The sequence below is a fragment of the Notolepis coatsorum genome (genome assembly GCF_963971535.1).
Source record: "Notolepis coatsorum genome assembly, chromosome: 4".
Lineage (NCBI taxonomy): Eukaryota > Metazoa > Chordata > Actinopteri > Aulopiformes > Paralepididae > Notolepis > Notolepis coatsorum.
The window spans coordinates 10,426,582-10,440,632 of NC_140168.1; the positions used below are offsets into that span (position 1 = coordinate 10,426,582).

At 42.5% G+C, this 14,051-nt stretch overlaps 1 protein-coding gene across 1 annotated transcript in view; it reads right to left on the reverse strand.

Annotated features, from left to right (window-relative positions):
* Positions 1 to 1,610: 1,610 nt before the first annotated feature.
* The window catches only part of LOC311226401 (uncharacterized protein), a gene marked incomplete at its 5' end in the record, with an annotated part of 864,333 nt that continues 851,892 nt past the window's right edge, over positions 1,611 to 14,051 (reverse strand). Inside the window, 2 exons of the mRNA XM_084311830.1 lie at positions 1,611 to 2,345; positions 6,160 to 6,285. The remainder of the gene's footprint in view (positions 2,346 to 6,159; positions 6,286 to 14,051) is intronic.

Sequence of the window (14,051 nt, forward strand, 5' to 3'; positions counted from 1 at the left end):
GTTATTTCACAGGTTTTCCCTACATTTACGATGAAACTCCTTCAATTAAGTAAGTTCAGCAGTGAAACACTGTTATTTCACAGGTCTTTCCTAAATTATTACGATCAAACTCCTTCAATAAAGTGACAGAACTTAAAGTTAAGCAGTGAAACACTGTTATTTCACAGGTTTTTCCTAAATTATTATGATCAAACTCCTTCAATAAAGTGACAGAACTTAAAGTTCAGCAGTGAAACACTGTTATTTTACATGTTTTCCCAGAATTATTACAATCAAACTCCTTCAATTAAGTGACAGCACTCAAAGTTCAGCAGTGAAACACTGTTATTTCACAGGTTTTTCCTAAATTATTACGATCAAACTCCTTCAATAAAGTGACAGAACTTAAAGTTCAGCAGTGAAACACTGTTATTTTACATGTTTTCCCATAATTATTACAATCAAACTCCTTCAATTAAGTGACAGAACTCAAAGTTCAGCAGTGAAACACTGTTATTTCACAGGTTTTTCCATAATTATTACAATCAAACTCCTTCAATTAAGTGACAGAACTTAAAGTTCAGCAGTGAAACACTGTTATTTCACAGGTTTTTCCTCAATTATTACGATCAAACTCCTTCAATAAAGTGACAGAACTTAAAGTTCAGCAGTGAAACACTGTTATTTTACAGGTTTTCCCATAATTATTACAATCAAACTACTTCAATTAAGTGACAGAACTCAAAGTTCAGCAGTGAAACACTGTTATTTCACAGGTTTTTCCATAATTATTACAATCAAACTCCTTCAATTAAGTGACAGAACTTAAAGTTCAGCAGTGAAACACTGTTATTTCACAGGTTTTTCCTCAATTATTACGATCAAACTCCTTCAATAAAGTGACAGAACTTAAAGTTCAGCAGTGAAACACTGTTATTTTACAGGTTTTCCCATAATTATTACAATCAAACTCCTTCAATTAAGTGACAGAACTCAAAGTTCAGCAGTGAAACACTGTTATTTCACAGGTTTTTCCTCAATTATTACGATCAAACTCCTTCAATAAAGTGACAAAACTTAAAGTTCAGCAGTGAAACACTGTTATTTTACAGGTTTTCCCATAATTATTACAATCAAACTCCTTCAATTAAGTGACAGAACTCAAAGTTCAGCAGTGAAACACTGTTATTTCACAAGTTTTTCCAAAATTATTACGATGAAACACCTTCAATTAAGTGACATAACAGTGAAACACTGTTATTTGTCAGGTTTTTCCAAAATTATTACAATCAAACTCCTTCAATAAAGTGACAGAACTTAGTTCAGCAGTGAAACACTGTTATTTTACAGGTTTTTCCAAAATTGTTACAATCAAACTCCTTCAATAAAGGGACAGAACTTAAAGTTCAGCAGTGAAACACTGTTATTCCACAAGTTTTTCCAAAATTATTACGATGAAACACAGTGAAACACTGTTATTTGGCCGGTTTTTCCTAACTTATTACAATCAAACCCCTTCAATAAAGTTATGCCACTAAAAACTCAGCAGAGAAACACTGTTATTTTACAGATCTTTCCTAAATTGTTACAATCAAACTCCTTCAATAAATTGGCACCACTAAAAGTTAATCAGACAGACACTTTTATTGTACAGATTGTTAGAAACAAAAAGCTTCAAGTGTTAACAAACGCTCAGGATTGTAAAACTGCTTTATTTTGGAAGCAAGTGAGCTGTATAAAACAGATTCAAATGATTTAAAACTTTAGCTTGCAGTGTTTGTTCAAATGTAATGTTTAAATACAGTATGTAAAGTTAAAAACCTATAGAAGTACAATCTAAACACTATTTATGGATCAATATGCATGGCAGCTGCCACCATTGGTGTGTGAATGTGTGTGAATAGGTGAATGAGAGGCCATACGCGCTTTGGATAAAAGCGCTATTGCTATATAAGTGCAGTCCATTGAACATAACATAATGGCCAAGTAGTAAATTAAACTTTATGTCCACAATTCTGAACTATCCCTTCAATGTCATCAGATGATTTCAACTTTTAAAAGCGGAGAAAGCAACATATTGTGCTGTTGAACCGAGGGGGTTGTGGTCAGGTCTACAGTTTTTTAGCTTTACCATTTCAGTTTTATATTGTTTTCCACAATATTCTCCCGACCCCTGGGGGCTCCATAATATATCTGAACATTATACTGTTTAATTCAGAATCCCAACTATACAGTGTATTACTAAGTAAAAATCAAAACATACCACACCACAAAAGGTCAATGAATCAGTGGCACAAGTGAAGAGCAGATAAGGAACAATCCTCCAGATTGGCAGTAATCAGCTGGATCCTTGGTGCATGGTGCATCTGGGAAAATGAAAAAAAGGACACTATGATTCACTGGAAAGTCCGGGACTGTACATTAGGAGGGGGTGGGTGGTAGGAAAAAATATACATACGGTGGGGATGAGACTGTCTACAGATACACCTGTGTGATGTTGCTACGGAGTTAAGCTAATAAACGTATACTATACTCACAACCACAGCAGGGGACACAACTATTTTGTTACCCTGCCATGTGGCGGACAGACCTCGCAAATGTCACTCGCCCAATAGCCTCCAGCTGCAACCACTCGAGTCCCTGAGTGATGACTGCTTGGCGCCGCCTCGGTAGAAAAAATTCCCTTTTCATGATATTTGGCGCCTCTGATTGGCTCAATTTTGTTTCAATCTGTATGCATCTACAAATCATATTATACCAGGTAGTCAATTCCGTTAGACTGCGAATCAAATTGACGGATCTCCCCAATCAAATTGACGGAAATCCGTCTTGAGACGGAACACTTTAATGCCTGCATTCAACATCGATTATCTATTGTTCAGGATGTAGGAACGTTATACTTTTTCATTCATACATTCATACAAAAATACCTTCTAGAATATAAGTATGTTTTATCATTTTCTGTAGTAATTCCTAGAACGTGAGTTATAGACCTAAATGCATCGATTGGCGTTTATTCCCTAGACACGCTATATTAAAAAATTCAACTGTATATAATCGTATACGTTATGCGTCATCATGCACGGAGGAAAGGGGGGGGGGGGCGTTTATAATTACGTGATCGTCAGTAAATGCTTTATGTAGTATGGGTGATATATTGATCAGATGGTTTGCAGTGAAATGAATAAATTGGGCTGAAAATAACCAGGGTATCTGCAGGTTTAGCCCAGTCAGATTTAAGGCTTTAAGACTTTTTAATGCCACTCAGAATAAAATTTAATACCAATTTCACGATAACAAAATGACAAAAATCATGGGTACTCTCAGTACTCATTCAAGGGTACTACGACTATATGCCTGCACCTCATGGTACCAAAGCACCTCAAAGGCACTAAAAACAAGATTACAAACATCACAAAACAAACTGGTCAGACTACTGCTTAACCTCACTCCTAAAACCCACTTTACCCCTGCCCACATTCAAAACCGCTCTTAAAGAGCACCTACGGGAGACTGCAATTCGAAACTGGCCACCGTAAATGTCCAACCCCCCCCCCCCCCCCCCTCCTCCTAATGTACAGTCTCATCCCCATCATATATATATAATATTTTCTGTTAGGATCTCTGGGTAACAGTACTGTATATTATTTGCATATCGTATATGTCACAAATGTAACAGTACTACAGTATATACCTGTATGTCATGTATGTCCCTATGCCATAAATGTCATGATGTCATGTATGTTTTTACTGTATTTATTTCTGTATATGTTCGGACAGAGATACGGGATGGTTTGAAAGCTCGGCGTTGCTAATAAATATTTTTAATATTTTTTTATAAACTGCTCAAAGCGGCATTATTTCCGCCGTTGGGTGATCACAGCGCCTGCGCACCATCCCGTATCTCTGTCCGAAACCCTCGTGCAACTGTGAGCACATTTGTAATGTCTCTGTGATACTTGTATAACGAACGGTTCGGCCAGAACCAGTCCTTCAGGGTAAATCTAGGTTGGTTTCCCATTGAGGAGCAAGTGACTGTGGATTCACTCGGTGCAGCACAGTCACGAAAGGGGCTAGTATGGACCCTGATGTAAACAAGACAAACGTCTTTCTCTGGTCTGCATCACCTTAACAATTGTGTGTATTGAGCCGTACTGTATTGTACCCATTCTGCAATCTGTTAAATAAAGTTTTCATTCATTCATTCAGCCGCCCCGCTCACTGGGGCTATTGATAGCGTCAATTAATTGTTGTTGTTGTTGTTGGTACTGCCGCTGCGGATGTGAACGGGGCCGGAGGGGCTTTGGGAGGATGGGAAAGTTATTATTATTATTATTATTATTATTATTATTATAATAGTAATTGGCTATCATACGTGCCTAGCTAGCGTTAGCTAAAAGAGCCCTCGCAGTGAAGTTATTATTATTATAGCTATCATACTGCAATATAAACTGAGTTTTATAGTGAAAAGAGCAGCTTTATTTTGGTCAAGATTGAAGGCTCTATATTGCAGGAAATTGCACATACAGGTGTTCATTAAATGTAAAAAAAAAAAAGTAAAAAAAAAAAGAATAAAAAAGAATCTTGCACCCCCACTTTCAACTATAACTAGGCGGCCATGGGTGTATATATGAATTTTGAATGCCATGGCGAAAAAATTCAATATTGATCTCAATAACGCTGTACAGCGAGATCTGGCGGTCAAAGCACGGCGGGTGTTGTGAAGGGCCAGATTAAAACTGAGAATCTACCTTTATTGTTTTATATACATTGTATATTATTTATATATATACGGAATATCCCTTTACCTGCGTTCAAACCAGAGTAATATTCGCTCTCCTTATTGGATAGCGCCCTAGGCGCCAGGTCGCAAGCCCCCAACGTCAGGTTCAAAGACAAGCTCAGGCATGTCAGAACATGCCCGGAGACAGCGTATTGATCCCAGACAAGGACTGAGGTTTGGGACTAGATAATCACTTAAGTATATATACAGCGCAAGGTGCGCGCAGCAGTACCTGTTCATCGTTCGTCTAAACAGGCAGTGCGTCTAAAGTCTGTCTGTGTGAATTGAACAATCGTGCGTTGAGAACATGTGCGAATAGAATAGTAAAGTGTAAGAGTTTAATGCAGTAACGTCAAGTTCGACCTAATCTAATGTGAAGTAAATAGTCGTGCATTTAGTGTATATCGTGCAACCCAGTTTGTTCGTGTGTAGCATTACCCAGCGGTTCGTCGTGTTTAGCTAGTGAACCTTAGCCAGGGTGTGTGGCCTAAATACGTCGCCAGCACCCGAGGAGGCCTAGTCGGAGAACCGTTGGACATGTGCACAGGAGAACCAGCGTCGGCGATTGCAGAACCATTACTGGTTGGATTATATTGATTTGGAACGTGTTACCCGGAGAAGAGCCTCGTTGATTTCCACTATCGTTTGGGATTCAACCTCGTGAGGATTACACTCGGGCTGGCCTCATGGACAGAGGCTGGCTAGCTGTCATCATTGCTATCGAGCATTTGGATTACAGTTATTGCTTTTGCTGCTGATCGTTGGATTTACAACTCCTGTACGTGGAGTCCCTTTATTCTTCATTGAATCAGAGTATCCGAACATTCCTCTACCCTCTAGGCCTTACAACCCCGGAGGGAACCCAGTGTCTCCAGGCGGTACCAGCGTTGCCTTCTATAGTTGCTATTATACGACAGGTGGCGTCAGCTTAGACCCATCGTAGGAATCCTGCTATTCCCAGTTACTCATGCTACTGACTGACTTTATGCATATTCTTCGCCATACAAGCGCGACCCTAATTCTCATTCTGTAACCTAATGTTGCATAATAATAAAATACCCTCAAATACTATTTCTTTGTCAATGCCGTGTTCTTGTGAGTGTTCACCATCTATATTCGATGTACTGTCTGGCCAGTAATTAAAGTACATACGTAGCAGTGGTTTAATCTATCACAATCTTTAATACAGTCAGGGTTTGTAACCCCTCAGTTACAGCGGGCAATAACGCTTTACAGCGTGGATGTGTTAATAATGATTTGAAGATGTTTACACTTTTTTTTACAACCCTACTGTTCTCCCAAGAATTAAATAAAGGTTTGATGATGATGACATGTCCTAGAAGAGAGATATAGATAGAGTGTGTGTGTTTGTGTTTGTACATGGAAGTTATACTCACATCAGCTTAAGGGAGATGCCATCCATGTCAATTCAGCATAGGATGATTCAGATGGCCTTGTGGTCAGCAGGGTCCCCCTCTGGCCGCTGGCCTCTGGTAGAGGTGTAGATCGCCAGTGTCATCCCTCTGAGAACACAATTAGACTTTAGACAGTGGCTTGCGAGCACGATGAGCCTCATTTCTTTATTTTGTGATTGCTCCATCTATCTGATCTTATTACAAAATACTTGCCTCCTAGATCACTAAATGCGGGGCTCCTATCCTATTGAACATATTTTACTTTGTGTGTTTATTTTAACAATAATTTGTGATGCCATCACACGAACTGGCATTTAAAGGGTAAAATTTCAAAAAGTCCTGCACCAGAATGCAGGAAATTAAGTTTTTGTAACAAAATAATTGTGTGTGTGTGTGTGTGTGTGTGTGTGTGTGTGTGTGTGTGTGTGTGTGTGTGTGTGTGTGTGTGTGTGTGTGTGTGTGTGTGTGTGTGTGTGTGTGTGTGTGTGTGAGAGAGAGAGAGAGAGAGAGAATGATGGACAATTGCTTGCTGTGTGAGAGAGAGAGAGAGAGAGAGAGAGAGATAGAGATTAAAGGGGAACTATTTTACTATTTCTTTCACTATTTGGGCACTTTTACACAATTCCTGTGAGTCTATGGAACACCTCTGTAATATATATATTTTTTTTATTCATTGTTTTGTATTTCTAATCAAGTCCTCAAAAACAGCATTTTTCTACCTCAAGATCTTGAGCCGTTTTGAGCTAGAGGCTGTGTGGGCTCCTGGTCAGGGTCCAGCCACTGTGTGGAGCTCATCTTGTATCTCAACATTAACATGCAGCGGTGTCTTTCTGACATCACATATCGCGCACATTTTCAAATGACTCAGTTCAGTGAGGGTGAATATTGTGAGAGGAGAATTGGAAGAATGCGCCAATATGAGAATTTTGAGACATAGATCATATTAATATAAGTTCACATAGCTAGGAAACAATGCTAAACACTCAAAAAGGCCATTTATAAGATAGTTCCCCTTTAAGTACATTTGCTGAAATACAGTTGTTCTTAATTTTCTCACTTGCTATGTGAGAATGTTAGTTATTATGTTCTCAATGCCCCTTGCATTGTATGAGTTGTGTGGAAGCGTTTGCTAGTTCTAGTGCTATCCCTTTGTACATTGTGGCTGTGTCTGACAAAAGTTAACAATAAATAATGGTATTAGGAATACATTTGCCTCCTGCGTGAACTGTGCATATGTAGCAGAGTGAAGTTGTTATGCTAGAATCATGGACAGAAACTGTTATCTCTTATCTTAAATAAGTAGGCCAAGACGGAAACACTCTTATTTTGAAGGAACAAAGTGGACCGAGCTCACTCTAGTGTTGTGGAGGGGTGCCTTGGTTACTAGCTTATATTAAATTCCTCACATTGAGTTATTGATTCTCCAAACGAAATTCCTTTTTGGGTCTTTTATAATGGGTTTAGAGAAGATAGGATATCTTTCCATTGAATATTTGTTGTATTGTAAATACGTTCAACTAATGTACACAATGGTTTAGCCGGTTTGTCGACGAGAGACACGCCGGCGGAAGTGCTCGCCCTCTTTGAGTTTTGCCGAGCACGAGAGCACAGGTACATGCTTTCAGTTACCTAACATTGGATTTAATTGCTATGTATAACTTGTAAAATTGATTTATGTTTTGGTTTTGGTACTGAAATACCCTGTTGTGTAATGACATTAATTCGCCCTGTGTAAAACAGCCACAGTACGTTCGTGTACTAATTCATATTCTGTTAACAATGATAGGTGGACTAAACCACAGCAAGGATGGTAATTCACGCCATGTGTGTATGCTGTTTGTGGTTCGTTAACAGGTATGAACCGTTGTTTTTGTATTTCGGTTTAATTAATGCTTACACACTGCCTTTCATTTCATATTGTTTCATATGTTTGTACTGAAGTCGACTTGTACTGAGCTACATGTATTTAAGAGTAGCTAACAATGGCTGTAAATGTAGACGGCGCGCTGTTTTGAATGTGCGCGCGCGCTCTCTCTTTGAGTTTTGCCGAGCACGAGAGCACAGGTGGACTAAACCACGGCAAGGATGGTAATTCACGCCATGTGTGTATGCTGTTTGTGGTTCGTTAACAGGAAATAAAAACACCATCAACTGAGTACCGTTGTCCGTGTCTACGTCCACCTCACACCAGACACAACGCAGATTCGATCACGCTACAACTGGTGCCGAGACAAGCCGGATCAACTGGTCAGCGGTAGCCGACCACCGGTGTTGCTGGAGAGACGTGGAGGCTTCATGTGCGGCCTAGACGCGTGGATGCTGCTGGCGCGATCTGGTCACGGGGACGCTGCATTCGCCGCCTGTTCCTGAGGTCTGTTCCTGAGGAGGCTGGAGAGCACTGAATCCTTTGAAAAAGATAGTCTCTAATCAAGTTTATTGATTTCGAGTGTGTTACCTAAAACACGCTGAAGAGTAAAACGGTGAAAGTACCATTTGATATTGAAAATGACTTTGAATGTAGGAAACACTCCTACAAGGAACTTGACTGTGGGGAGAGGGAGAGGGGTTCTCGATTACACACCGGTTATGCAGTCTACTCCGGGGAGTCCAGGTGGTTCAGGTTCCTCTAGTCCTGAAAGGAGGAGTGTAGAGGGTCACTTAGAGAGAAATGCCCAATCGTTACTTTTCACTCCGGTTGTTCCCTCACCTGGTGAAATTAACAACACTAGTGTTGAAACATCCCCCAGTCAAATGGCCAATTTGATAAAATCCATTGGGTCAGAAATAGGGGAAGCTATTAGAATGACGTTAATGCAGAACACAATCACGGGGATTTCACCTGTATTAGCTTCTCAAAATCCCCAACAGACGTTCCAACCTGACCAATGTGGGAATACTGTGATTGATGCATCCAAAATGAATCTTGTGTTACGTTCAGATGCAAATGCCCCACCCTATTTTAGAGGGGACAGCACAGATAAGTGCTCTGTTTTTGAGTGGGAGGAACTCATGAGGACGTATCTCAGAAAGAAAAATAACTGTACTGGAACTGAACAAGTTGAGGAGGTTATGAACAAGCTAATGGGGAGGGCCCGGGACGTTACCAAAGTATGGCTGCGTAGCAACTCAACTGTCAGTGAGGTGGGTGTTATTTTTAGCATTTTGAGACAACATTTTGGTGATATTATTCATTCAGAACTTCCATTAGCTGACTTTTATGCAGTCAAAGCATATGCAAGCGAGAATCCTCTTGACTATTAGATTAGGCTTAACAAAGCAGCAGAAGCCACAGAGCAGTGTCTTCTTAGTAAGGGGGAATCTCAGACTAGCCTGAGCAAGCATCTGGTTCTCATGTTCATCCGTAACTGCCCCGATAAGGAGTTGTCCTTAGTGTTCAAAAGTAAGCCATCTCGTGAGTGGACAGCAGGTGAGGTGCAGGGACATTTGGATGAATATTTGAGAGAACATAGAGCGAGTCGAGGTCGGTTGACACAACAAGTGGTCGCCATTGAGTCATCACAGGAGAGGGTGGTTGTTAATCACGAACAAAGCGCGTCACCTGTGGCTGTCAGTAGTCCAGAGCTAGAGCAGCTGTCGCCTGTATCTGAGAATAACACAATCGATAGAGTTCTGAGAGTGTTAGAAATGGCGTTAGGCAACAACACGCAGTCTGTACAAAATGGTCCTTATGTACAAAATGGTCCTTATGTACAAAATGGCCCCCAGAGACAGTTTCCCAGACCTTCTCAAGAATGTCAGGTTTGCGGCAGTTCGGAGCACAATACTAGGACGCATTGTAGGACGCACAGGCTGTGTTTCAAGTGTCTGAGTCCAGGGCATATTGGTATCTATTGTGGGTAGACCACTCCTAGACAGCCCCCTGGTCAGAGACAGGCTGGCCCCCCCCAGGAAAACTAGCCGGCCCTCGTTCAAAGGAGGACAATGTGGGCCCCTATGGTTTTTCCTCCAATTGCAATGATGATATTCAGTCTGTATACACGTCCGTTTGTGAAGCAGCACCCAAAGACAAGACAGTAATTATGCAGAATGTGACCAGAACATCCCAAAGTGACAGTTTATTTTTCACCACCGTATTGACAGGAGACAAGGTTGAGTTACAGGGGATGTTAGATAGTGGATCCATGGCTACTTCTCTGCGCGCTGATGTGGTTCCTCGGCTGAGGGAGGCAGGAGTAGTGACGGGTGATTTAATATCGACTACCAATGTTGTTCTTGTGGGGTGTGGTGGGAAACAAACTAGCCCGGTGGGAACGTGTGAGCTGAAACTTAAGCTTTACGGTTTTGAATACATAGTACCAGTCTTGATAGTGGAGGGTCAGGTTGATGAGCTCATTATAGGTACCAATGTGATGAAGCCCTTAATTAGACAGTTCAAATCCACGGGGGCCTACTGGCGCATATTGGGAAAAGCTGAGTCACCATGTCAGGACGAAAACAGTCAGTTTATCAGGTTCATGGCCAATCTTGAGAGATGGAGGGGGGAGGAAATTCCTGACAAAGTGGGAACAGTCAAGTTGAAACAGGCCGTAACACTTGAACCGATGAGTGAGCATGTAGTGTGGGGTCGTCTCCCACCCAAGACAAAACTTTCTATGGGAAGTACTGTTATTGTTGAACCCAGCGCCTCTCGTTGTGTGCACCGTAACATACTAGTTGGCAGGGTAGTTACACCTCTCTGGGGGGATGGGTGGCTTCCTGTCAAGATTATAAATCCGACTAACAAGGCTATCACCTTGAGAAGAAATGCAAAAGTGGCTGACGTATATCCATGCATTGCATTAGAAGATTTTGACAATGATACGGACACGTCAGTCCACCAGAATGCCGGTAGAGTGAGTAGTGGCAGCTCTCACGGCAGTCTGACAGCTAGGAGTTGTGCTAGCAACAATGCAGTTGATGACTGTCAGGTCTCACCAGTCTGGAAAGATAGACTGACTGATCTAATTGAGAACTATGAGGATGTGTTTTCTAGACACCGGTTGGATTGTGGTGAGGCTAGTGGCTTCTGTCACCGTATCCGACTGACTGACGATCGGCCCTTTCGGTTACCTTACCGGAGGCTCTCCCCCGCCCATTACCAAAAGTTGAGAGAGACTCTGAACGAGATGGAGGACAGGGAGATAATTAGGAAGTCGAGTAGCGAGTATGCATCCCCCCTTGTTCTTTGTTGGAAAAAGAATGGGGAATTGAGACTGTGCACAGATTTCAGGTGGTTAAACGCTCGTACTGTGAAAGATGCACATCCATTACCTCATCAAGCCGATGTACTTGCAGCGTTGGGAGGCAATGCCTTTTTCAGTTCTATGGATTTGACATCCGGGTATTACAATGTCCCACTGCATGAGGATGATAAGAAATACACTGCGTTCTCCTCTCCTCTCGGTTTACATGAATATAACCGTATGCCCCAGGGGCTTTGTAACAGTCCAGCTACGTTCATGAGAATGATGCTCACAATCTTTGGTGATCAGAACTCACTGAGTCTTCTTTGTTACTTAGATGACCTGCTGGTCTTTGGCAAGTCGGAAGAAGAGAGCTTGCAGAGGCTGGAGATGGTATTTCAGCATTTACGAGAACACAACCTGAAGTTGTCTCCATCTAAGTGTCAGTTTCTGAGAAAGTCACTGACATTTTTGGGACACATTGTTTCTCGGGAAGGGATAGCCACAGACCCCGATAAGGTGCAGGCGATAGTGGGTGTGACGGAGAGTGATATTATGGAGTCGGATGGGGTCACCCCGTCTGCCAATAAGATTCTGTCATTTTTAGGAATGGTGGTGTATTATCAACATTACATTGAGAACTGCTCTGTAGTTGCAAGACCACTGTTTCAGTTGACCACGGGTGTGAAAAAGCCACGGAGAGGCAAAGTAAAAGGGAAGAGAGCTGCCCCCCTTCGTAGGCTTAGTGCAGCAGACTGGACTGTGGAGTGTAGGGAGGCCTTTGAGGCGTTAAAGGCTGCATTGGTGGGACAAGCTCTGTTGGCTCACCCTGACTTTTCTCAGCCATTTTTATTGTCTGTAGATGCATCCACTAGTGGACTGGGAGCTGTGCTTTCACAAGTGCAGGAAGGGTGTAGCACAGCCAGGCCCATAGCTTTTGCTAGTAAATCTTTGAATCATGCTCAGTCTAAATATCCCGCTCATAGGCTTGAGTTTCTCGCCATGAAATGGGCTATACACGACAAGTTTAGCCATTGGCTGCGAGGACATAAATTTACAGTGTGGACAGATAATAATCCACTTAAGTACATCCTCACAAAGCCAAAACTTGATGCATGCGAGCAGAGATGGGTGGCTAAGCTGGCACCTTTTGATTTTGACATTCAGTACATTCCTGGGCCTAAAAATACAGTAGCTGATGCACTGAGCAGGGAGCCTTTTACTAAGCCTAGGGTGATGCACAGGCTGACAAGGACCTCGTATGATGTCTTGTTGAGGGAGGCTAAGGGTTTGGAGGTGGATGACGTGCAGAACATGTTCCGTCTTACCTGTGAGGAACCAGAGGTGAGGAGGAAGGGCCTAGGGTTGTCCATTCAGAGTTCCCTTAAGGCCAGTGGTGAGGTGGGTAGTGACAGCGGGAGCATATCCCGTGAAGAGGTATCTGCTGTACTCCACACACATCGCTGTTGGGAGGATGGCGCAGCTATGAGAGCAGTCTCTCATGTGCAGCAGTTAGAAAGGTTGGTGTCCATGGGACAGAGCCCATTGCCGGTCATCACTCATGAGGAATTGTACGACAAGCAGTGCCAGGACCCTGTTACTGGTAGAGTCAAATTCTTTGTAGATAGAGGCCGCCGCCCATCTCGAAGAGAGAGAGTTCATGAGTCAAAAGAAACAAACCGCACACTGAGACAGTGGGGAAAACTCACCACCAAATTAGGAGTGTTGTACCGTGTTTCCAAACACGCTGTGAGTAAGAAGAAGGTCTTTCAATATGTAGTACCGAGCGCTCTGAGAGGACAGGTGCTGAAAGGGGTACATGATGAGGCTGGTCACCAGGGCCAGCAGCGCACATTGTGGCTCACTAGACAACGTTTCTATTGGAACTCCATGGAAAAGGATGTCAAAGAATATGTGAGTCATTGTAAGAGATGTGTATTGAGCAAAGCACCGGAGCCTGAAGCTAGAGCTCCATTGGTATCAATAGTCACCACTGCACCGTTGGAGTTGGTATGTATTGACTTTTGGTCGGCTGAGGATGCCAATAATAAGTCCATTGATGTGCTTGTTATAACTGACCATTTTACCAAACTAGCGTGTGCTTATCCGTGTCCCAATCAGTCTGCCAAGACAGTGGCTAGGGTGCTCTGGAATAATTTCTGTTTATGGTTTTGCAGCCTGCATTCATAGCGACAGAGGGGCTAATTTTGAGAGTGCACTCATAGCAGAGATGCTTCAGATGGCAGGGGTTGAAAAATCCCATACCACGCCATACCATCCTATGGGAAATGGACAAGTAGAACGTCTAAACCGTACTTTAGGTAGTATGATCCGTGCTTTGCCACCTCGTTCCAAGGTGAAATGGCCTCAGATGTTGAACACTTTGACGTTTGCTTATAATTGCACAGTGCATGAGACCACAGGGCTCCCACCCTTCTTCTTGATGTTTGGTCGCACTCCAAGATTACCTGTCGATGTCATGTTTCAGAGTGTCCTTTTGGATGGAGATACGGTGGATGTGGATAAGTATGTCCAGTCACTGGGAAAGGATTTGAGGGAAGCGATGGCACTTGCTCAGAAGCATGCTGAGAAGCAACAGACCAGGCAAGCTGAGGTGTATAACAGACAGCTAAAGGGACATTCGGTGGAGAAGGGGGATCGGGTCTTGCTGGCAAATAAGGGGGAGCGAGG